The 25,641-nt window shown below is 47.3% G+C and overlaps 1 pseudogene across 1 annotated transcript; it reads right to left on the reverse strand.

Moving 5' to 3' along the window:
• LOC308651236 (protein transport protein Sec61 subunit alpha-like) lies at window positions 1–25,072 on the reverse strand (annotated as a pseudogene). Its single transcript has 16 exons — window positions 24,949–25,072; window positions 23,998–24,094; window positions 20,039–20,114; window positions 19,242–19,455; window positions 17,001–17,127; window positions 15,485–15,557; window positions 11,445–11,526; window positions 11,323–11,374; window positions 10,241–10,399; window positions 8,323–8,432; window positions 7,572–7,725; window positions 3,520–3,675; window positions 2,846–3,042; window positions 2,235–2,426; window positions 1,658–1,734; window positions 1–186 (listed from the first exon to the last, which is right to left on the reverse strand). The product of its transcript is annotated as a protein transport protein Sec61 subunit alpha-like (transcript).
• Window positions 25,073–25,641: the final 569 nt, after the last annotated feature.

The following is a 25,641-nucleotide window of genomic DNA, read 5'->3' on the forward strand; positions in this document are numbered from 1 at the left end:
TCAGAAGAGCAAGGTGCCCATGCTGCCCACCTCGCTCGGCTCCTTGACAAAGATCTCAAAGGACTGGGAGATGTTGGTGACTGCCAATAGGATCCCTGTCCCCAAGCCGATGGCGCCCAGGAAGGCACCCAGGACCGAGAGGCCCCAAGGCACAGGTCCACAGAGGCCACCACCATGGGGATGAACCTGGGGGAGGGCAAGTGGTCAGCCCTCCGCCATCACAGAGACCCCAAGCTGGTCACTAGGCTTGCCCATGACAAGAACCTCAGGAGGCCCCACCACCTCCCTGAAGCATCATCTGCTAACAAACCTGTGCATCTCACTAATGCTATGGAACCTAGTCCCTGCTAGGGGACTGTTACTACTCCAAACTGAAAGGCTTCTGGATGCAGTGGTCCACACCTGTCACCCCAGTATCTCGGGAGACTGAGGCAGGAGGATCACAAGGTGGAGGCCAGCCTCAGCTACTTTGCAAGGCCCTAAGCAGCCCAGTGAGACCCTGTCTGTAAATAAAATATAAAAAGGACTGGGGACATGGCTTAGGGGTCAAGTGACACTGGGTTTGGTCCTCAGTAAGGGGGCTGGGGGGCTGGGGATGAGACTCAAATGATGAATATGTCTCTCGAAATGGCCACTGTCCCTACCAAGGACTCAAAAGCAACCTAAAATTTGCATCTGTGGCTTTTACCTTGGTTGCTTCTTTCAGGAAAGGTCACCAAGTGAGAACCCACAGGACAACCTGGCCAGCCACCTGACTTTGTAGACATAGCCCTTCTCACTGTGGCTGCTGCTGAGTGGCAGAGGAAGAGTTAAAAAAATGGCAGAGGGCACCAGCGAGGCCGGGGGCAGCCCTCAATCCAGGACTAGGCACAGCTGCAGCGGGCACTCCTCCTGCCCTGGGCACCTGCACCCTGGGGCCTCTCCCACCCTCCCTCCTTCCGCCTCAAGGTGATGGCCACATAGGCCACGTGGCCGTAGCCCAGCTGGTCTCTGGCCTCCTCTCTGCTGTGGCTTTGTCTGCTGGAACTGACCTCCCCACTTCAAACACCACCAGCCCTCTGCGGCTCTGCTGGTCTCTCAGCCACATCCACCATCTGTCTTTTTTCAGTCATGGGGATTGAACCAAGGGGTGCTCCACCCCTGAGCCCTGTCCCCAGCCCTTGTTTGGTATTTTATTTAGAGACAGGGTCTCACTGAGTCGCTTAGGGCATCACTAAGTTGCTGAGGTTGGCCTCCACCTTGTCATCCTTCTGCCTTGGCCTCCAGGCATGCCCCACAGAGCCTGGCACTTCAGCTCAGGTCCATCCGGAGGCCCACTCTATGCTCAGAGCCTGGGCACCTGCTCCTGGATGCCTAGGGCAGCATCCCACCAGCATGAGCAAAGGTAAGGTTTCCCTGCTGCCAGTACCGTCCCTACAGAGCCCCATGCTGGGTCGTCAGGCTGTTTGCTCCTGGCTCTCTACTGAGGGTGGCAGACATCTTTTTCCATGGCCCCAGCATCCAGCACTTAGCAGGTTCATGAATATCCAATGACACAGGGACCTTGCCTACCCTGTGATCCGAGAATGAGACCCATGGACACTGGAGACCCTAAGGCCCACCGGTGCTTGAAGCCCGGGAGCTGCACCTGCCGGTTAGGGGTGGATACTGCACACACAGGTTGAGCTCCTGCATCATGGATGTCTCCTGTTGGCCCCAAATCACCATCTGCTGCTCCTTCAGCTGCTTGGCCACCTGCATGATGCCTAGAGCAGAGGATGGGCTCAGAAGTGGGTTCAGAGGGAAAGGTCTCAAGCTGCTGGACACTTAAAGGGCTCTTTATGCAGCTCTACATCTTTACACGGATTTAAAAATGCACCCCTGTCATTCCAGCGGCTTGAGAGGCTGAGGCAGGAGGATCGCAAGTTGGAGGCTAGCCTTAGCCACTTAGCAAGGCCCTGAGCAGCTCAGCGAGACCGTTTCTCCAGATGAAATTTAACAATGGCTGGGAGGTGGCTCAGGGGTTAAGTGTCCCTGGACCAACAAGGTGCCATAAGGAGAAGATCAGACAAGGTGTGATTTTCCACTCTGACTTCAGGTTCTCAGACCTGCTGCTGATGGCTGAGTTCCATCCATCTGTCCTTAATGCTCTGAACTGTCTCACCAAGGTGGGTGTCCCATCTGCATGTCACAAACCACCACTGTGACAAAGCAACAAGCTGAGTGACACTTTAAGAACATCCGTTCATACTTATGTCCTTGGCAGAGGAGCCCGAGACCTCGACCCAGGTCTTAGAGAAGAAGGCGCAAGAGCCCAGCATGAACACAAGGCACACTACCGCATGGACAGGGTCCCCCAACATGGAGCCAAAGGACTCTGGTGGAGATAGGTAGTAACACAGGCAACCAACTGGGTAGGCGTGGGTGGGTTTTCCAGAAGACGTGTCCTGGGAAGAAGGAACAGAAGCTCTGGGACCCTGTGTCTACTGAACCTGAGCTTCAAGATGAACCCAGAGCAGATCAAAGACTATGATTGCAGCCGGGCACAGTGACACACACCTGTCACCCCACAGCTCAGGAGGCTGAGGCAGGAGGATGGCAAGTTGGAGGCCAGCCTTGGCAACTTAGAAAGGCCCTAAGCAGCTCAGTGAGACCCTGGCTCTAAATAAGGGTGGAACAGGGCTCAGGGGTCAAGGGCCCCTGGGTTCAGTCCCTATTACAAAAAACATCTTGCACAGAATTTAGGAAAGGACACAGGGGAGGAGATCTGTGGGTGAGACACTTGGTCAGGAGCAAGACACACAGATGCTGAGCAGCGCCACCCGCTCTGTGGCCAGGAGAGGCACATTGGGAACATCTGACAGACAGACCAGGTGCCCAACAGGCTGACGAGCAGGTGCCTGCTGAAGCAGGCCGACAGCATCTGGGAGATGATGTAGAGGTGGGGACCAGGGCAGACTGCAGGACGATCGGGACGTTGGAGGTGAAGAAGAGCTCGATGGGGTAGGTGTGGTACTGGCCCTGGTAGCGCACAGTCTTGATGGGCAGGTCCACCCGGAAGCCCTGATGACACAGAACAGGGCGCCCTTCACTGCATCACTGCCCCCTATGGTCCAGAGACATGAGAGGTGGCACCAGCTCTAGGGACCCAACTTCTGAAAGTGCTGGAGAGCACCTGCCCCTTCCCTCACTCCCACTGTGCTTGGGGCACACACAGAAAGAAAAAAGAAAAGCTGGTTTCAAAATGTACTAAAGTCCACTCTACAGCCATTCATATCTAAACAGAAAAAAAGAAAAAACATTTATACTGCAGCCAGAGACAGTGGCACAGGCCTGTCATCACCAGCAGCTCTGGAGGCTGAGGCAGGAGGACTGCAAACTGGAGACCAGCCTCAGCAACTCAGTGACACTCTGTCTCTAAATAAAATATAAAAAGGGCTGGGGATGGGGCTCAGCGGTTAAGTGCCCCTGGGTTCCATCCCTGGTACCAAAATATAAAGAAAAAGAAATGCAGACTTCCTGTGCTTATGCTGAACACACCTGGAAATGGATGACCACAGCAAAGACAAAGATGGTGACGATGAGGTTCATGAGATCGGGGAGATCCTGGAGGGAGAGAGCCCAAGGGCTCAGACTTTGTCTGTGCACGTGGCCCAGAGATGGAACAGTGCAAGATGGCGCCCTCCAATTCCATGCCTGATGGCAGAGGAGGACACAAACGTGAAGGGAAGAACAAGGGGCTGGACTCTGCTGGATCTTAGGCCTCCTCCTGGCCAAAGCAGAAGCAGGAGAATAGAATCAGCCAGGAGACTCAGCCAGGGGACTCACGGTACCCACAGTCACAGGGTCATGGTCTGGATTTTTTTTGGCACCAGGGATGGAACCCAGGGGCCCTCGCCAACTGAACCCCACCCCCAGCCTATTTGTATTTCATTCACAGATAGCATCTCACTGAGTTGCTGAGGACTTGCTGTTGCTGAGGCTGGCCTCCAAGTTGATATCCTCCTGCCTCAGCCTCAGCAACAAGCAGAAAGGGGCCTGGCATGAGAAACAGGCAACAGACCAGCCAGGGACACTGCAGCACAGGGCGCCAAGGTCCAAGCACTTCAGAAATGGTGTAAGACTGACTTTAGGACAAAAGCACAGTGGGAAACACTGTCACCGTGGCCCCTGCTGCCAGGTCGGTACTTCCCTAGACATGGCATCTGTGGGCAGAGTGGCTAATGGCTGGGAACTAAGATGTCCCAGTCTCTCCCTGGGAAAGCATTTTCATGTCATCCCAGAGTTGGGACAGCAAAACTTCCATCATCTTCTGGGCGGCCACTCAGATGGGCCATCTGTCCTGTAGATCACATGGATGAAATATCTGTGACAGAAACGCTGTCCTAGGTTTCCCTGGCCCCCTGGCATTCCGGTGGTGGTCTTCTGACAGCCCCTCTCCCTGCTGCCTCTGGCTGTGTGGGACAACAGCTGATGTCCCTGTGGTCAAGAATCTAGAGACATGAAAGCTTGAGCATTCTGTAAAGGAGGAAGTTCAGCAATCCCAGGGGAGAAAGCAGGGACTTGTCCTGGCTCCCTCTTGCCACCAATGACCTCTCTTAACTCCTCTCACTTGCTCCACTGAGCCATGCACCAACCCTCAAACCCATCATCTCATCTCTGCCCCAAGGCCTTTGCACCTGCCAGGTTCTCTAGACAGACCCATAACACTCTTCCCCAGTTGCCCCATCTTCCTTCGCTGCTCTACTCTGACCTGGGGCCCTGGAATGACACTGATGCTTACACATCTTATGTTACGTTATATTCCTTTGTATTCTTAGCACCCACAGAAGCGCCTGGTGCTTAACAGCACCTGCCTGACAAGTGTCTGGAATGAAAGGTGGGTGACAGCAATGGCAGGGTGAGGGCCCTAGGAGCTTTCTGAATGTTTAACGTGGTCATTTCTTGCAAGTCACTACCCGCTGATCTCTGGGAACTGGGTTGTTTCATGCACTAGTGTCACCCGGGGCAAGAGCTGTGTTTGTACTGTCTACCTCCCTCCCAGCCTGGACTGTCCCCCACCTCAGGGAAGAAGGATCAACTGCACTCTCCACCCTAGGGGCCCTTCCACACCCTACTTTCCTGGTCACAAGCTGAGCCATGGTGGCACTCCTGGTAACAGGTGGCCCTTCCCACTGCAAGCTACCTGTGCCTTCTCCACCCTCTTCTTACCCATCTTGGGGGGTGTCCCTATGGCTCCACCATTTTGGCTCCTTACAGCACCACTCAAAGCCCCCCAGGTAGCCTCTCTGCCCCATCCAGGTCTCAGAGGTGGCCAAGGGCAGCCACCTCCACGCCTCAATTCTCTGTGGCCTTCATCTCTCACTAAGTCCTAAGGCCCTCGCTCTGATGTCACACTGGCTGGCTCAGGCTGGATGGCTGTGCCACTTCCCCAGCCATTTTCTCAACCTATCTCCCAGGGACAGCAAATCTTTCCTTCCAAAACTGTCCCCTCACTCACCATCATGCTCCAGAGCAAAGTGATCCTCTGGCTGGCTGCCGCAGTCCAAGTCTTCACTGACTGGCCCCCAGTGGCCATCACTGCTCCCACTCCTTTCGAAGGCAGGCCCCCCCAAAGCCAGGAGGTCTTGGCAGACACTGCAACTCCTACCCGGCTTTCACCCCCTGTTGGGGTTTGAGTGTGCAGAGTTTAGCTCCCTCAGGCCTGACATTTTGCAAGAGCTGTGGTTGTGATTTAGGTCAGCTGAGGCAAACCTCAGTTAGGAGGAGGAAAAGTTCTCTTCCCCTTATCGCAAGTCACAAGTTCTGCATGGTTTGGCTAGGAGGAAGAATCTTCCTGCATACTTGTCCTGGGAACAGTACATTCTAAAGAAACAAATGCATCCTCAAATGATTAGATAATGTCTACAAAGAACTTTGGGAGGGTACTTATCAAATAAACAGGAACTGATCTGAATTTAGCTCTGTGTACCTGCTGAGGCATGATATTTGGGCAATGTGGGTAAAGTGTTATTTGAAGAATTGCTTGCTTTGTTAGAAGAAGAATATAAAAAGAACTTGCAAATAAATCTCAGCATGCAGTCGCAACTACTGCCTTTGCTCTGCATCCCCTGTGTCCTGGTCATTTTGTGACCCTTAACCAGGGACCCGAACGCTCTAGACGTTCACAGCCCCCACATTCACGGCTGGGGCCCAGCTGCTTTGGACACCCAGATGCTCAATTCACCTTAGATTTTCTGAAATTCTAGGAAGAGTCTGGTGTCACTTTGCCTACTGTTCTGTAAGTGTCCCTGACCCTCCTTCCTGAGGTGCAGTCTTTCCCATGGGATTCCTCAGGCACCCTGCAGGGACCCGTCTGCAGTTTCCTCAATTTGATGATGTGGCACTGGAGGCCAAGAATGAGCATCACAGTCAATTCCAAGAAAACACGAAAATGCACACAAATATCTTCCATGAGAGACTTCCCAGCAAATAGCAGATTCATGGTTCAGAGGCCAAAAGAAAAAAAAATAAGAAAAAAAGTAAATTTCCCTCTCCTAAGAAGTCTCACAAGTTTTGCAATTTTTATTTTATTAAGATTTGTAAACCAAGTGTCATGGTGCATGCCTGTAATCCCAGTGGCTCTGGAGGCTAAGGCAGGAGGATTGCAAATTGGAGGCTAACCTCAGCCAAATTGGTGCTCTAAGAACTCAGCGAGACCCTGTCTCTGAATAAAATACAAAAGAGGGTTGGGGACGAGGCTCAGGGGTTAACTGTCCCTGAGTTTAATCCCGAGTGCCTTCTGCCCCAAATTAGCAATACTACAGATTGAAGCCAGGAAAGGTCATTCTACCCCAGCCCTTTTTGAGACAGGGTCTCACTTATTTGCCAAGGCTGTCCTTGAACTGTAATCATGGAACTAACTGCTTTTTTTCTGAACAAGTGGTTTGGTGTAGCAATTTCATTTTTAGAATCTTATTCACTAAGAACAACTGCTAAAATATGTGCAGATGATTGCCCGAGGATATTCACTTTGATACTAATTGTGACTGGGAAAGGAATGAAATGTCCACCAGAAGACAATTGGTGAAAATCAATATTTCTTTATCCTTGCAGTGCAGGTTCCTGCTAAGAAATATGAGGCAGGATTACTCTGTGGCATGTTAACTGTCCTTGAAATATTCTTATAAGACGTGAAAGTTTAGATATCACTTTGGATGTAAGTGTTGTTGTTGTTGTTATTGTTGTTGTTGTTGTTGTTATTATTATTATTATTATTATTATTTGGTACTAGGGATTTAACCCAGGACCACTTAACCTCTGAGCCCTGTCCCCAGCCCTTTTTATATTTTATTTAGAAATAGGGTCTCACTGAGTTGCTTAGGGCCTCACTAAGTTGCTGAGGCTGGCCTCCAACTTGTGATCCTCCTGCCTCAGCCTCCTGAGCTGCTGGGATGACAGGCTTGAACCTCTGCACTCAGCTATATTTTTAAAACTTTGCACACTGAAAATTCAGAAGAAATATTTCTGAGACAGACATTTTCCCCCATAGGAATACTCTGCATGCATGAAAACTTCCTGCAGAGGTGCCACACGGGAGGCAGGGCCCTTACCTTGGTCGGTGTTGATGGTGGTGGGGTTGAAGGCCTTCCCCAGGATGGTTTCACAGATGTTGCTTGAGATGGAGAGGGAGAAGCCAGAGCCCAGGCCATGCCCTTTCTAAAGAAGTTCATCCAAAAGGAGGACGATCAAGCCCACCACAAAGAACTGCAGAATTAAAATAAATAAATTAATAAAAGTGAACTCTGCATTACTGGTCCCAGGGCCCTAGTTCCTTCCATCTTCAATGACTGGGCTCTCTGCTATGAAGGCCAAATAAGAGACCCTTCTCAATCTGCCTCACGGGAATTCAGAAGACAAACCCAGGGTCTTTCAATTCTCCAATTTTTTTAAAATGTATTTTTTAGTTGGAGGTGGACACAACATCTTTATTTTATTTTTATGGAGTGCTGAGGATGGAGCCCAAGGCCTCTCGCGTGCCAGGTGAGCCTCTACCACTGAGCCCCAGCCCCAGACCCTACATTTTTTGGTTTTGTTTCTTAATTGTTTTGGGATTTGCAGGTGGACAACATGCCTTTATTGATTTCAATATTTCTCATTGTAGATGGGTGCAGTGTCTTTATTTGATTGATTTCTTTTTGGGCGGTGCCCAGCCTCCAACCCGGGACCTCACCCTGCTCAGGCCAGTGTTTAGCCCTGAGCCCAGCACTGAGCCTGGCCTGGTTCCAGCTCTGGCTGAGTACTGCTGAGGAGGAAGAGGGATGGTGGGGTCACTTAGGAAGCGGGGTGCCAGTGGGAGTTCACCTGAGTGGTGATCAGCAGGCAGATCCCAGCACCCATCTCTGAGGGGTCCCTTTTCATGCCTGTCATCACATCCACAATGGACTGGCCAAAGGTGATGATCATGCCTAACACTAGGATCCCAAGAAAACCCTCAGCAGAGTGTGGCAGGAACACAGATGACAAATACTGACACTGCCCCGGGGTACTTGGTGAGGAGTGTCCAACTGTCACATGTCAAAGTGCAAGAGACCTCAGATGCCATCTAGTGAAAGCACCTTTGATCTTTTTTGTGGCTTTAGGGATTGAACCCAGGGCCTTGTGGAAGGTAGGCAAGTGCTCTACTAAACCTCAGCAAAGTCATCCTAAATTCTTTTTTTAAAAATGATCTTGGATTCTTAAGATGGAAAAACATTTTAAAAAATTGTCAAAGGTAAGGAGAAAACTTCTGGGGCTGTAGCTCAGTGGTAGAGGCACTGACTTCCATTTCCAGGTCTGCAAAAAATTAATGTTAAAAACAAAGAGAGAAAGAAAAAAAAACACCCGATTTGGGCTTTAGAAAAATAATGCAAATTTTGTTTGTTTGTTTGTTTTGCTTTTGGTACTGGGGATTGAACTCAGGGGCACTCAACCACTGGGCCCCAACCACAGGCCTATTTTGTCTTTCATTTAGAGACAGGGTCTCACTGAGCTGCTTAGGGCCTCGCTGTTGATAAAGTTGGCTTTGAACTCACAATCCTCCTGCCTCAGCCTCCCGAGCTGCTGGGATTAGAGGCTTGCACCACTGCACTAAGCCAAGTATATTTTAAAATGTCCAAAATAAAAATTAAAAAAAATAAAACCACCTATTAGTGCTTTAGAAGAATAATGCATTAATTTAAGGCATTGAATAATAAATTCATTACTTAATATTTAATAATGCATTACTTAATTCATTAATGATTAATGCATTAATACATAAATATATTCTACTGTCTTGATTTGTGTCTGAAACTCACAAATTTAAGTTAGATGGATTTCTCACTCAATTATTTTACCTTCTAACTTAAGATCACTAAGGCATGCTGTATGGAAGAAGGCAGAATAGAAAATTGTAAACATTGTTTTCTAAATAATACATTTCCATTAACAGAGGCTAGGCTTGGCTGACTCTGAGGCTGGTCCCCATTATTGGGGCTCTCTATCATTTGATATGGCCAATACTCCTAACCTAGTTTAACAGCATGTAGAAACTGAGACTCCAGACTATTATCTAAATTTCTTCCACATCAAAAAACTAATCAACAGCAGAGCTGGACTGAGAGGATCACCTTTTCGCTCATTAAGTCCTTTTAAATGCAGAAGAAAAATAGCACTTGCTAAATAACTACCATGTGCTAGGCACTGTGAGAGTGATTATTCAATTTAATCACCCTTTGTTTTTTTTAGTACTGAGGACTGAGCAGAGGTACTTCATCCCTGAGCCCCATCCCCAGGCATTTTTAATTTTTTTTTAGAGACAGGGTCTCACTGAGTTGCTTGGGACCTCACTAAGTTGCTGAGGCCGGCCTCCAACTGGCGATCCTCCTGCCTCAGCCTCCAGAGCTGCTGCAATTACAGGCATACTCCATAGCACCTGGCTTTGATTTAATTCTTATGACAGCTCTGAAGTAGATGTACCTCCTTTGTGAGGTACGGAAATCATGGCTGGTTAAGGGGTGACCTCCATGCCCTGATCCTTCAAGTCCATCCTCTGGGGCATTCCTGCCCTCCCCTGCCCTGCCTGGCCTTCCCCCATACCCAGCACCTCCCAGAAGTGCTCTCTCACTAACAGGCCATGGAGCACCAACAGGGTTGGCAGGCCAAGCACACAGGCCAAACTGGGCTGTTTTAATGCCCCCAATTTTAGAGCCAATTCAAATTCTCAACTAGACACCAGAACTGTACCCATGATCTTTGTTACACTTCCGGGCTCCATTGAAGAGGGCTTGGTCTTTTGGGGTGTCACCCACTTTAATCATCTTGGTGCCAGCCAAGAGCTGCGTGATGAGGCCCAAGGTGACAATTGCAGAGATACCCAGCTCTATGAGTGTGCCTAAGGAAAGGGGCAGCCACAAAGCCCCTGTGAGCTCAGGAAAGCAAGACATCATTTAATAAAATGAACCTACAGAATTGCATGCAACCCCTTCTCCACATTGGATGGGCTTCAGGTTGCTGGCAGCAATTATAGAATAACCCCCCAAACCAAATATTAGAACACAACTAAGTCCCTCTGTCAAGCTCATGTGTCATTCTGTTTGGGAAGTCACATACTCCTCAACAGCCTGCTGCATTCCCATCCCCATGGACAGATCTATTCTTGCTGTACAGAGGTCAGAGAGGCCCATCCTTCATCAGTTCATAAAACTGGAGAACATTCCAATCATTTCCTGAATCTGCAGATGGGGCTGGCACAATTGGATCTAGTTGGGATCAACCTTCCCTTTCCATCATGTTCAGATGAGCTCTGATTCTGAGTGACTGGAACCTCATTGGAATCCCATTTTTAAACCGTGTCCATCAAATGCACTATCAACATACACAAGAAAATCGTTTCCAGACCCATAGGTGACTGGTTAGAGTCGACCCTCCACTGTCACTTGTGGTTTTGATCCATATACTTCACCTGTAGGTATGAACAAGATGCAGCTGAGAAACCAATGGAAAGTTCTAGAGAATGTTCTAGGTGCACTCGCCATTTTGTTTCAGGGATTTCAAACACTCTAGTTTTCTTAAGTTTTCAGAAATTCTCAAGCAGAGACTTATCTTGTTCTTCCAGGTTTTGTATTGCATTCAAACCCAACTCCAAAGAAGATGCTTTTGCCCAGGCTGAAAGCACCCTTGATCAGGCTGTTTGACGTGATACATGCAGACTTTCCAGGCCATGGAGCTGCCCATTCTCTGAGCTCCACAGAAAGGCTGCCATTCAACTAAATGGTGCTGGTCCAGCAGAAAAGAGGCAGAGTGAGTCTGAGCCTCCCTCTGTTGGAGGCCATAAACCCTCACATCCAGTAGAAAGGGTCTGCAGAATCTGAGGCCATAATACCAAATAGAGTATCTGAAAACAAGCAGAAACCAAAGGACTGGTGCAAGTGTCCCCCCTCTCCCCCCTGCCCCAATGCCAGCACAGGAGACCAGATTGACCTGACAGCAGACTAAGAAGATGAAGAGGGGGATGGCCATCCACAGCACCTTCTCCTTCAATTGAATCTGCAGAAGAGTCAGAATCAGAGGACACAAAGTTTCCCAGTAAGTCAATAAAAATGGAGTCCCACAGACCCTTTCTCTGATCACCAAGGAAGGCCAAGGAGGGCTGAGGGCACAGCTCCATGGGGAAGTATTTGCCTAGCATGCATGATGCTCTGGATTTAGTCACCAGCAGGACCCTCCCCCCAAAAAGAGAAGAAGCCAAACCATGCACCAAACAGTGTCCTGAAAGGTGAGTCTCATGCTTTCTTTGGACAAAGCCAATGCGAAGATGTCCGTAGGTGTCACATCTGGGAATCCTCATATGATACAGAATCATGATCTTCCCACTGCTTAAGTGAGTTCAATGGCAAAGCTGTCCTCTTAACCATTGACATGGACAGTTTAGATCCTCAAGGTGAGGCAAGAGGAAGGCAAGTTTAAAGTCAGCCTCAGCAAAAGTAAGGCACTGAACCACTCTAAGTGACCCTGTCTCTCCATAAAAAAACTAGGGCTGGAGACATCTCTCAGTGAGTAGTTGCTTCTAAGTTAAATCCTAGGGATAAATAAATTCTTTCTGTTGTTGATATTTTTGAAATAATATTTTAGTCTTTATTTTATTTACCTCTTCTCTGATGTTAAGTATTTTTTCTTCTACTAGTTTTGGGTCTGGCTTGTTGTTGATTTTTTACCTCCTTGAAGTGGAAGTCTTGGTTGTTTTCTTTTTTGATGTAGGTATGTACTGATCTAATCTTCTTAAAATTGCCTCTGCTCTATGCTATCGAGTTTTTTATTTTGTGTTTCTATCATCATTTTTCTCAAGAATTTTTAAAAATTTCCATTCTATTTATTCATTGTCTCTTGGCTATTTGAGAGCTTGTTGTTACATTTGCAGACATGCAGGATGTTTCTGAAGTTTCTCCTGTTGTAGGTTTCCAGTTTTATTACATTGTGTTCAGAAAAAAAAAAGAGTTATTTGAAATGATTTTTAGCTTCTAAAATTTGTCAAGGTTTGTTTTATGACTTAACCTATTGTCTATTCTGGAGATTGTTGTTGATACTGTTGTGAAGAATTTGTCTTCTTCTGGTTTTTGTTGAAAAGTTCTGTTAAATCCATCTGCTCTGCAGTGTACTTTAAATCCTGTGTAAAGAAAAAAGAAGAGACAGAAGCAAGGTGCAGAGGCAGAATGACAGAATGGCAGAAATTCTCCTTGTCCAAGCTGCCAGCTTTACTTATAGTAGTAGCTTACGTTTGGTCACTGGCATCAGTAGTACATTATTGTTCATTGTGCCATTAGGCTACAGATTTAGCAACATTATGCAGCTTCTTCGATAGTTACCTACTAAGGTTGCAATGTGCAATGCTAGAAGATTTGTGTGGCTCTCAAGTAAGTCCATTGTTTAAAGTTACTATTATATGGACAGCTTGAGGTGCAGCAGAGCTTGGCAAAACACTGTGGCTGTCTAAAAAGAGAGTCCCCCCCAGGAGCTAAGTGCCTAAGATCAAGGTCGAGACTGATAAGATTCTAGCAAAGAGCTTCTTCATGCAATGCACTGCCACAACAGCTAGGTATTGCACATGTATTAGTTATCTTGCTGGTTTCTGAAAGAAACTGCAGAATATTCCAAACATAGGAAACAGGGTGCCTGTTACCTCCTGAGAGTTTGCTCACCAGAAGAATGCTGTCCTTATATTTCTATGGTCAAAACACTTACAATCCTGTGTCTCTTTTTTGATGTTTTTGGATGAAAGATTCATCCATTTTTCAAACTCTCTTATTAGAAGTCCTCTACTAATATGCATTGAAGTCTCTCTCTCCCTTTAGTTGAAGTAGTGTCTGTCTTATGTCTATGTGTTATAGTATTATGTGATTTTATATTTATACTTATGATAGTTTCTTGCTTAATTAAAACCATTTGTCATTATATAATGACTTATGTCTATTTTTACTTTTTGTATTAAGGTCTATTTTTTGTGATATAAGTAAAGCTACTCCTAATTTTTATTTCCATTTTCTTGAGATATCTTTCTCTTATTTCTCACTTTTATCCTATGTGTTTTTTTAGAGGTGAAATGAGATTCTTATAGGCAAAATATAGATGTTGTTTTGTTCTATATATTATAGAACTTTATGTCTTTTTACTGGAGAATTTACCCCAATAAGGTGGCTCTTGACAGGTGAATATTTACTAGTGCCATTTTGGTTACTGTTTACTAATTGTGCTGTCTGACCTTTCTTTCTCTCTTACTGTCTTCTATTTTTGATATCTTGTACTACATAGATTTGTACCACAACTCTTTGAGAGTTGAAAATTAAATGAATATGTAAATCTAATTGATATAGCATGTGCAGTATCAAATAATTAAAAGGTCTGAAGAGGTTTAGGTTTCTTACCAAACAATATCTACCCTCCTGACAAATACTATTTACTCTTATATGTTTGCTTTTTTCTTTGCATATTATTATTATTATTATTATTATTATTATCATCATCATCATTTTATTAATCTTTATACATCTTAATACTATGCTTTAGAGAAATATGAATTTATTTTAAAATATATTATAAATAAATAACAGTGGTTATTTAGGGATCATAACACTAACCTATAAATCATTTGAAATAAGAAAAATCTGATTTTAAAGCTTTATATATCAAAACAATAACATTAAAATCAGAAGAAATGAACGTTTTGGTTATTGGGGTAACTGTATATGATTGAACAGTTAAAAAAACTTTTGCATAATTTGATTGAATTTCAACTGCATTAAAAACTAAAGTCAGCTGGGTGTCATGGTGCACACCTGTAGTACCAGCACTTCAGGTGGCTAAGGTAGGAGAATCACTTGGTATTAAGGTGTAATTTTTGTGATATAAGGATAGCTACTTCTTTTTAATTTTTGTTTCCATTTGCTTGAGAAAACTTTCTCTTATTCTTCACTTTTGTACTATGTGTTTTTTTTTTTTTTTGAGGCAAACTGAGATTCTCCTTGGCAAAATATAGATGATTTTTGTTCTATCAAAAATCAGTACCTTGTGGTGGTTGATACTTTTTGAAGTGCAAGGATCTCACATTAGATTTTTTGGCTCCTCTTAAGTAGAAGAGAATGGAGGACTTGACATATTGTGGAATCCTAGCATGCAGAGCAGGAGCTCATGGCTACAGGGTGTGATGTTCACTCCCAATTCTCTCTCCAGCCAGCTGTCTCTGCACAGTGTTGACTTAGATGAGCCATTTGGAATGAGAGTCATACTGGGGGTGCTGGGATTTTGATTTCTCCATATGTAGCTTAAATTTTTTTATAATGAGCACCAATCCTTAGAAATAAAAATATTAAAGACATTCGAGGGGAAAAGTCCACTAGGCATCCATCTAGCCATGGGGCCTGCAGGAGGCAGTACCTTTCCAGCCTGCCAGGTGCCAGGTGCTGGCTGGACCAGGTGGGTGACAGAAGAGAGCCTTTCTGCTCACTCTCAGGGGAGACTAGGCAAAGGCAGTTGGCCTCAGGTGTTCTGGAGCCCTCTGAAGGAGGGGAGAAGGGCACATCTGTGGCCAAAACCTGGCATGTCAGCACCATCTAGTGGGTATGTTAGGGACAGTCACCCATGATTCCCTTCTGGGAAAAGAAAAAATCAAAGCAGATTTTTAAAAATGCCATCTTGACCACTGGAATTTAGAATTGAGTTCTGTGGGCTCTGCAGTGAGCCAGTCAAGCATGGGGCATGAGGGCACTTGCTGTGTGCTTTGAAGCTGGTGTGCAGCTGGTGGGCCCAGGAAAGGGCAGAGCCATTGTGACTATTTACAAGTTGCACGTATTCCAGCTGGTCCAAGCCAGTGCTGCCCATTAGGAAGCATTCTGAATGCCACCACTGTTCTTGTGTTTTTCCTCTTTAAGCAAAAATAAAAAGGAAACATAGCATTAGCATTTCCCATATGTGCATTATGTGGCATTTGTGTAGGTGTGTTCCTGTGTCTCACCTTCACAATAACTGGTAACACAACACTGTGGAGTCGATGTGACCCTTTTGCAGATGGGACAACCCACGCAGACCTGCTGAAGGCACAGTTTTAGCAGAGAGTGAGTCAGACAGGAACTGATCAGCTTGTCTTAGTGTGAGCACAGACATCTCCCTGATCCCCAGCTACGGAGAAGGGCTCTCCCCCAAGGGCCAACACAGAGACTGGCAAGGCTATTTGTTGGCAGGAACTCTCTGTCATTTCTAAACAGAAATAGAAGGCTTGAGGAAGGCTTCTAGAAGCCACGGTGCCCATGGACAGCTCCCACAGCCACGGTGCCCATGGACAGCTCCCACAGCCACAGCTCCATGCCATGATAAACAGCCTAATTCACCTGCCAACAGTCAAATAAGTCTTTTGGTTTTTAAGAAAACCATTTTCTCCAGACAGACTCTCCTGATGATTCACCACCTTAAAGGTGGTGTGAGACAGAACCTAGAGTCCCTCACATAATCGCTCCTAAAGTTGTCACTCAGGCCTCATCGCCCACAAAACTGAATGCCCCCAGGGTAGAAGCCCTTGATGGATGTGCCGCACAATGGCTGTTTTGTGGGTGGGTCATAAATATTACTGCTATTGACACAGCCCTGAGGAACACGTCCTCGCATCTCTGCACATGAGTGCCCAAATCCTTCTGGGTGCTGCCTCTGACTGCCACCGCCCACTTCTCTCTCTCCTGAACTCCCTCCTCTGGGTCCATTCCTTCTTTTCACCTTCAGAAATTAGAAATCGGTGAAGGTTCTCAACAAAGATGCCATTCAGCTGAACAAAACACCTTGATGGCCTGTCCCTTCTCTTGCACTCGGCTGACTCCAGCTGGCCCTCTAGGAGGCAGCCTTGCACAGTGGTGTCTTAATGTATGCTGGGCAGAGGCACGGTGTCTAATTCCAGCTGGGGCCACCACAGAGGTGGGCTCAGGAAGCACCCTCACTTTGGCCACATGCTGGGCACCAGTGTGGCACCCATGTGGCACCCAAGTGGCACCCACTCTGCTGCAAAAGCTGTGGCTCCACCAAGAAGAGTGGTTATTTCTGGCCATGTGTAAAGTGAACTCACTGAACATACGTTGTCCTGACAGTTTGAAATGGCTCCTTTTACCTGTGAGTGGGTGTGAGTGTGATGACAATATTGGATGAAAATAATAAAAACTAAATATTATTAATTGCATGCAATATGCAGGCCAGTGTACAAAGAGTGCTGTAATGTCTTATTTAATCCTCAGGAAACTCCACTAAATGACTGGGGTCCTCAGTGTGATTACACCTGACACCACTGCCCTCCCTCCACAGCACTTTCCACCTGCAAATGGCTACACCATGAGTGCCCCTGAGTGAAGATCAGCCAGGTGGGGGTGCTCATGGCCACTAGATGGAGAGCACACAGCAGGATCATGGCCTTGTGTGGCCTCAAGATGCTCAGTCTGCACCAGCAGGGAGGAAACAGGATGATGTGGTTGGTGACAGAGCGTGCACCTCACCCAAGCTGCAGGCAGCCACCCATGGGGGCAGCACCCAGCTCTATGCACTGGCCTCTGCTCCGGTCACCAAGAAACTGATAGCCCCCTGGAGACAGTGGCAATGCTTGTAAAAGACTGTCCACCTGACCTGCATCTTGACCACAGGCCACATACTGTCACCCAGCCCTTAATTCACAGCCGTGAAGTTGTTGGGACATCTTCCCCCAATTCTGCTCTGTCACCACCCTGGGACCTGACCCTGTGAATGATATCTCATTTAGCCCAGCACCTGAGTCATGTGGCCCAATGAAAGACAATGTCACCACTGGTCAAAGAGGGCTGGAGTGCTTTTGGCAAAGTCTTGTTTCCTGATGAGAAATGCTCAGAGTCAAGAACAATGTTTCCTAAAAGCAACAGGACAGCAGCCCTCTCTTCACTCACCTCCTCACACATTATTACAAGGTGCTAAGATTGAAGTTCAGCCAAAGATACTCTCTGTTGCAAATACTCAAATTCATCAGCATCACCATCCAAGCAGCCATAGACTGACAATTATCATTGCTGGATTTTAATACAACTTTATGTACAAACCAGGCCCCAGGCTGGATTCAGCCTGTGTTCTGCACTTTCCCAGCCCTGTTCTCCACTCCTGCTCTGGTCCCAGGCCCTGACAGGTAAACACATCTTGCTTTCCCAGCAACTCTAGAAACTGGTGCATTCCCAAGAAGAGAGCTTGAAGCTCTCTGCTGAATTACACTCTCATAAGTGTCAGGAGGCTTTGGCACCAATAGGGAATTGAGGGCTGGAGATGAAGCATGGGACAAAGGGCATGGACTTGAGTGAAGATATTCCCCAACTGTGTCCCAAGCTAGGTTGAGCTGGAGAATCTGCAGGGGAGCTCCCAGGGAGAAGGACTGCAAGGATGCCTCATCTCTCCCTGAAACACACACCAGCCACCTCTGTTCCTTAGCAGCTGCTTTCCTACAAAGTCATGCCTCTACTACACCAAAATATGGATCACTGCAGACAGGATAACATAATTTTCAAAACCTAAATGCCCTGGAACTTGTATTCAAGCACAGGGTCCATTCATTCATTCAACAATCATCAAATGTGCCAAGTCTTGCTATGGGTGCCACGGAGACAGGGGTGGATGAAACTGACCAGGATCTCATCTTCCAAGGAGAGAGTCAGTAGATGACTTCAGCAATGGCCAGTGGTGACATCTGTGAGGATCATGAAATAGGAAGACATGGACAGAAACAGAAGAGCAGGGAGGGGCTGAGGGCTACACAAACCAGTGTGGTCAGGGAAGTTGCCTCTCTTACAGCCAAGGCGCAGGAAAGGAACCACCTCAGGGAGAGGCAGGGAACATGTGTTCCAGGAAAAGGTCACATGCTAGGATCTCACGATGGGGGGAGTAATGGTAGATTAATTAATGAATAGGTTTTTCATCTGCAATTGGCTCAACTCTGATATCCAACTTGAGTGACAAATGATCCAAAGCAGCCACAGATTTCCCAGAACACCTGTGTGTGAGGTCCTGGCAGTAAGTTCAACTCAGTGCAGAAGGTACCTGATCATTTCCAGGACAGAAGAGCATGGAGTGCATGGCCCTCCCACAGACCCACAGCACCCTCCTTTTTATGAACTGGAATATCATCCATGACTCCATTATCAAGTGTGGCCCCTGGGCCTTTGTTGTGGACAGAGTTTCAGCCAAACACAGGGAAAGAACCCCAGCTGCCTTCTGACCCATGAAGCAAAACCACAGGCAGTTTAGTGGGCTCTGGGATCCTGTCTAAGTTCATCTGGGCAGTTGCCAACAAGATTCTTTTGGTCAATCTGCACTTCCAAGTTTTCTAATCCCAGGCCACCTGGGGACTCTCAAAGCAAAGCCAATTGATGAGGGGCTGGTAACTGGGTACACAGAGCTCTGTCCCAACACAAACCCTACCATACATTTAAATAAAACTATCTTCCCTCAGCACAGCACTTGGTCCTGACATGTGCAAAGATGGAGACAATAAAGAATGAGGGCTCCCCAAGAAACCATTCCACAGTCTCCAAAAATGAAAAGGGATTTACACAGTAGACCTACATAGTTTCCAGGAGGAACTATGGAAAGCAGGTAAGTGAAATTCAATTTAAGCATATTTTTCTTGTTTAAACAACATGTACCAAGTGCATGGGAGAGAACAGATGACATTCTGCTTCATGACATTGGAGTAATCAAAGTATTCAAAGAAAACTTCTCTGTACCTCTTCTCCTAAAGCCATAATTGCACACCATTGCAAGAGGGACGATGCCCACAAAGGTTGTCTGGATGATAAAGATCTCAGAAATGACCAGCTCACTCACGAAGTCCTTGATTTGGTACACCACTTGCCAGCTGATTTGCTGTGTCCCAGCCAGACCACTGCTGTTGTCAAATGCCAAAGCCCACTTGTAGGATCTCATAGACTGAGCTATGTGCTTTGGAAAACAAACACATATTAAAGTTCATTTTGAAGCACATAACTCAGCATAATTTCAAGAACACAGTAAATGGCCCATTCCCCTTTGTCAACCAATGAAATGATTGCTACCTTCGACCCACACATGGCAGTGTTCACAGAACCTGGCCCATAGCTGCCTGTCTGTGGCTACACCTCAGGATGAGCTTTCAGGATCCTCTGTAGACAGAAGGCTGCTCCTCACTGAATGAAAAGTTTCAATGGATTCCTTCCCAGAACATGGTGCCAATTCCCTCCCCTGTCCGGTCAAGGAGGGAGGGGCCAGTTCCTATGTAAAGGCCACCTTATAGCCCACATCAACCACCTCTGCAAAGGCCCATTGATCAAAGATCAGGCTAACAAGTTCTGGAGATGAGAATGTGGGCCTGTCTTTGAAGGGGCCTCTGTTGCCTAGGTCCATGTGTTAGATGGCCACTGGCACTGAAGGTGCTGCTGCTACTAAGCATTCCATCTAGAGGGACAGAAAACTGCAGGATGGGGACACATGGAGGGACCCCTTGACAAGCGTCTTCAGAGCCTCAGGCAGTGGTCCAAGCACAGACTTTCGAGTCAATGGCTTTGACCACAAACTGGCTGTGGGACAATGAGAGTTGCTGAATTGGGCTTCCACTCAAACAGCTGTCAAGTGGGAATAATGACAGGTGTCCACTTCAAAAACTCAGGTTTCAATTTTTGAAATGTTGTTCTCCTAAAAGACTTTAAAAATGATTCCTGGCTCCTGATATATATACATATATATATATATATATATATATATATATATATATATATATATGATTTTATATAAGTCTGTCTATATATGTGTTTGTGTGTGTGTGATTTTAACAAAATCTTTACATAAAGTAAGGTATAGATGACCGAATCACACAAGATGTTCCTTAAAGACAGACTAAACCTTCCCTGTGTTCTTTCACTTTTCAGTTAACCCTTTAACAGAAGGAGAGGAGAAGCTAACACCAAACGGCGGCAAGGAGGGGCAGCTGCACTGGCTAGTTACAGAGTTGCTGCGTGGCCTGGTGAGGACCGGCTGGCAGCTGCCTCCTTCTTCTCAGCTCAGGTGTGAAGTGTCAGCCCACTGGGAGACACAGCCTGCTTCATGCCCCATGACCCATGATGTGCTGGCTGTCTTAATCAGCACTCTGTTTTGGTTTCATGGCCAATGGTTAAATATTATCAAAAAGCAACTGGGTTTGTCAAATTGATTGACAGGGTGGCCCTCCCCTCTTTCATTAGTGATTGATTCTATTTGGATCTGGGTGGTCCCCAGAGGCCAGGTGATGATGTGGTTTCTGGTCTGGTATTGATGGGGTGGGGAACCTTTGGGGACTTTGCAGAAGGCTCTAGATCATGCACCTTGAGGGAGGCTGCATGAAGTCAGCTCCCTCCTCTTTCTCCTTTGTTCAGGGAAAGAGTGAATGGAAGTTTTGTCTACCCCACGCTCCCTGCCACAGGGTGCTAACTCACCACAAGCCCCCAAACCTGACCACAGTCTAAATCCTCTAAAACTATATGCCAACAAACCCCATCACTCTTCAAGTTGATGTCTCAAGTGTTTGCTCCAGTAATGGAAGCCAGCGAACTGTCACCATGTTGTCTGGACTACAGCAGCAAAGAAAAATCCCAGAAGGGAGCTGGGGATGGATTCCAGGTTTCCAAACATCGTCACATTTCCCAGCACACATTGGACCAGGGCAACAGCATGGGGAGGGCCTGTCCTCTGCAGAAAGCCTGGGCTTTGCTCCCCTCTTCCCTGTGGACAACAGAGCCTCCCTCTGCCCCAACCACGGTGTTCAGAAGAGGAGGGCTTTGAACTAAGGGTCCTCGTGGCTCACCTTCTGAAGTCTAGGTCCAACAGCCAGACAAGGCAGGGAAATGCTTGTCCCCACTGGCCAAAGGCACATGGCTTCCATGCAGAGAGCCATGTCCTCTGTCTTGTTCCCTTGGCTTCAGCTTATCTTTTCTGAACCATTCCAATTTGCTTCTTTTTCTAATCTTTTCTCTTTTGGCAACACAACTCTTTATCTTCTGGTTTCATCTTTATTACTCCCATTCCCTCAGGATAAGTATTCATTACAATATTTTAAATTAAGGCCTACACTGTCCTCCTAGTTGTGTGCATCGGGGCTCCCCACACAATACGTGTAATTCTTATCACAGGATTTCAGGCAGTTTGTACATTATATTCTATTAAAAACTTAGTTCCACTCAAGGTTGTCACAACCCAGAGATCACAGCTTCCTGCCAGACTATGTGCTGAGATATATTCACACATTGCTGTTAGCAGAAAGTTCCCTTCACAGGCCTGTGTTTCACACCTCATTTGATATCACAATGCAACAGAAGGCATAAAAAGAAGCAGTTATTTATTTACATTGTTGAATGGATTCTAGAGGGATACTAGATAAACATAAATTATCACACTGCAGCCATAATCCCTGCCCTTCTTCAGTCCTGGGGAGGAGGGAGAATCCAGGAGCTGTCAATCACACAGCTCTTTCTCAGTCACTTCTAAGAACTGCAGACTCTGCTCTCAAAAAATAACAGTGACAACCACCTCCAAAAACTTGTGTTGTTCTCTGCATTTGAAACATTACTGTTTGACCAAATATTTTAACAAAATTTTCTTTGAATGGAACCTGGACACCATCACCTACCCAGTGTCCCAGGATGCATAACCAGATGTCACCCACAGCATGTTCTGGGGGTATCAGAACCACAGACACTGTGGTGACTGTCTGGCTCACTCTCACTCAAGTCCCTATCAGTGTCCATGGCCCCCAGACCCCCTCCCACCTTCCATCCCAAGGCCTTCAGCTGAGGTTGATGGGAACCCCTGACTTCAGGGCTGGCTATGTCAGTTGCTTAGAGGATCACATGATCATAGTTATATTCCCCAGGGCCAGGGATGACCAGGACCTGTGCTGGGCCTGTCTGGGAAGAAAAGCTTCTATCAGAGTGACCACATCAGCAGATGGATGCAGATGTAGTCAGTGTCCACCATCCTCCTCTAGTATGGAGAGCACCTGAGAGGAATACAACCATGGGAAGATGGGGACAGGCTCTGAGGAGAAGGTTGGAGCCCCAATCCAACAGTCCTGGTGCCCGTCCACCATGAACTCAACCTGCCTGAAGACCTTCATTGTTACAGGACCAAATGGACAAAACAACTGATAAACCAAGCACCTGAGAGGAATACACACAGCAGTGCTCTGTGTTATGGTTTTGGTCTGGAAAGTCCCCCAAAGTCTCATGCACCTAAAGGCTTAGTCTCCAGTGCAGCAATGTCTAGAGGTGGGGCTCATAGGAAATGACTCCATCCCCAGGTGCTGACCTCCTCAGTGGAATAATGCACCAGACGGATTGAAGATGGGAATGGATTATTGGGAGTGGGACCCCGTTGGAGGAAGGTTATCACTGGGGATGTGGCCTGAGAAGGTTCTCTCATCCCAGCTCCTGCCTTCTCTACTCCCAAGGCCTGGGGCTGAGCAGCTCTCCCCACCACACCCTCCAGCCATTATGTTCTGCCTCACCTCAGGCACAGAGAAATCTATTTGACCAACCATGAACTGAAGCCTCTGAAATGGTCAGACAAAGTAAATCTTCTTTCCTCAGAGCTGTAGGAATCAGGTATCTTGGTCACAGTAAAGAAGAGCTGCATCACACACTGTGCAGAACAGAATAAAGCCACAGCCCTTGACAGACACCAACTCTGAAGAGTCCTATTTGCCACTCTCCCCTCTTCATTCCCTGATGGCAGAGACCATCTCCCACTACAAAGCCCAAAATATGACCCAACAGGTACTTCCCAAGAGCACCTGCTTCTTGGGCAAAGGCAGAGATCCCACAGCTTACTGATGAGCTCTGAAGGGAAGACTCTCCTGGAGGCTGATTGTAGAAGAAGACACTTAGGACAAGTCCCTCTCCTTTTCAACCAGTGAATATTTCTGGGTGAGTTTTCAATGCCTGGAAGAGCTGCAGCCATCTTGTGACCAAGAGGAGATAAGGTAGAGGATGTTGGTCAGTTCTCTGGCTGGAATGGAGTAGAAGAACAGAAACACCGAGCAGACATGTGGTACCACTGTGTTGCCAATAACAGGATCAACCAGCTATGAATTGCTTTGATGTGAGATGACCAAATTTTTTTGTAGCAGCCATCTGTGGGCAGATGATCTATTACTTGCAGCTGAATCCCCTGAGCTAATATTAACAACTCAGGAATTTGGTGTGCTCAAGACTTGGGGTGCTCAGTATTTGGATATGTTCAGGATTTGGGGATGCTCTGAATTTGGGGTGCCCAGCATTTGGGGGTGCTCAGCAGATAGACATAGATTTCCAGGCACATTGTGGCCACCTGAGGCTGCTGGAATGAATTGGAAGGGAGAGGTGTCCAAATCACCCAGACAGTGGTTCCTAACAGGCTTCTGACCAGCACTCATCTGAGCCCCTCTTGCCCCTGAAAGAGCAGGAAGAGGGACACTCCAGCTGATACTGTCAGGGTCACCAGGAAGAGGCATCCACACCATGCCACTCCAGGGAACAGGCTGTCTGCCCCACCCACACACCCACCAAAGCTCCTGTACCTGTGGTCCTCAAAGAGTCTAACAGAGAAGAAAGGAAAGAGAAAAGACTATGACAATGCAGTGTGACAGAGCAGTTGCCCGAGGGGCTCGTGTGTCCAGATGAGGAGCTGGTGCCTCACCCAGGGTGAGGCCTGAGCCGCAATGGTGGCTGCACAGCTGTGCAGTCATTAACCTGAATAACCACTGAAGATGCTTGCTCCACACATGGGAGGGGGCATGGGCCGAGACTTCAGGCAAGGTATCCTGTCACCCACTAGGTGTCCCCATACAGCATCATCAGTGAGGACCTATCTCTGAGGTATAGCTGAGAACAGCCCACATACCTGAGGCTCAAGCCCCAGTAGGAGAAGAGAGGCTGCAAGCCAGCAGTGTCAGGAACCAAGCTTAAGACCAAAGATATGCACCAGTCCCCAGGTGTGACATCAGAAAAATGACTATTTAGGTGGTAAGGAACAATGACCCAAAGCCAGAGCTTCCCTCTGTCTGACATAAAATGTCCACTTTCCTCTCGCCTCTTATGTCTGTTCTGATTTTTCCACTACCTTCTTCAACCCTTAGTTAAAAACAAAAATATCCACAATAATAAAGATGATCTGAAACTAGATATCAAACCCTGCACCATGGTAAATGTGAACTAAGCGGCTCTGGACACCGGCCACCTCATTAGGCCTTTGTGCATGAAGAGCAGAAGGACCAAGCTCTGCCCCATATGTCCTTCACCACAGCCCTTCTGAAGAAGCCAGGCTACTGCGCTGGGAAGAGCACATCTCCTCACTGAAGCTGCATCTGTCTAGATGCCACATCCAGCCCTGGGTTCCCACACAGTACCCAGTCCCTTGACTGCCTTGTGCCTTGGGCCTCTCAGCATTCACCTGCTCTGGGTGTCTGGTGGCCCACGCAGGCCAGGGAGGCCATCATCTGGGTGATGCTGTGGTCCACTGCTGACTGGTCTCCATTGCTGGTTCTCAAGGCTGTGATCTTCAGACCTGCTGCCATCTTAATTCTGTGAGGTAGGAAACAACATGTATAAGAAAACATCTCACGTCGACTCTGCAGGCCAACACGACCCCATAGTGGGGAGTGTGGGCATACGGTCCTCCCCCCAGAAGACAGGAAGGACACTGTGAGTGGCTTTCCTCTGAAAACAAAGTGTCCTGTTATTTTTACGAGTTCCTGAAAATCGGAGCCCAAAGCGTTGGCCATTTCCATTAATTTTCAGTTTAGTCTGAGTTTGGACAGGTCACTTCCTCCCACTGTGATTCATGGGGTGTGATGGGCATGTGGGGAAGTAGATGGACTCTGCCCCTCACCTGCAAGTGGGGAAGAGTCACCATGGCTTGGGGAGGGCCAGGCACTGCCACATCAGGGACCCAGGAGGCCACTGCACTGAAAAAACAGTGATGGCGAATGATCAGAAAGGCTCTCCCAGTCTTTCCCATGAACACACAAAAGGAATGCCAAAGGCAGACGAGGCCCATGTGCAGGAGTCAGAGAGCAAAGACAGGCATAGGGAGGCCATGCCCAGCACTGCTGAGACCTGAGGAGCCAAGATCCCCTCAAGATTA

This window comes from Spermophilus citellus, assembly GCF_964194105.1.
Source record: "Spermophilus citellus genome assembly, chromosome: 6".
NCBI lineage: Eukaryota > Metazoa > Chordata > Mammalia > Rodentia > Sciuridae > Spermophilus > Spermophilus citellus.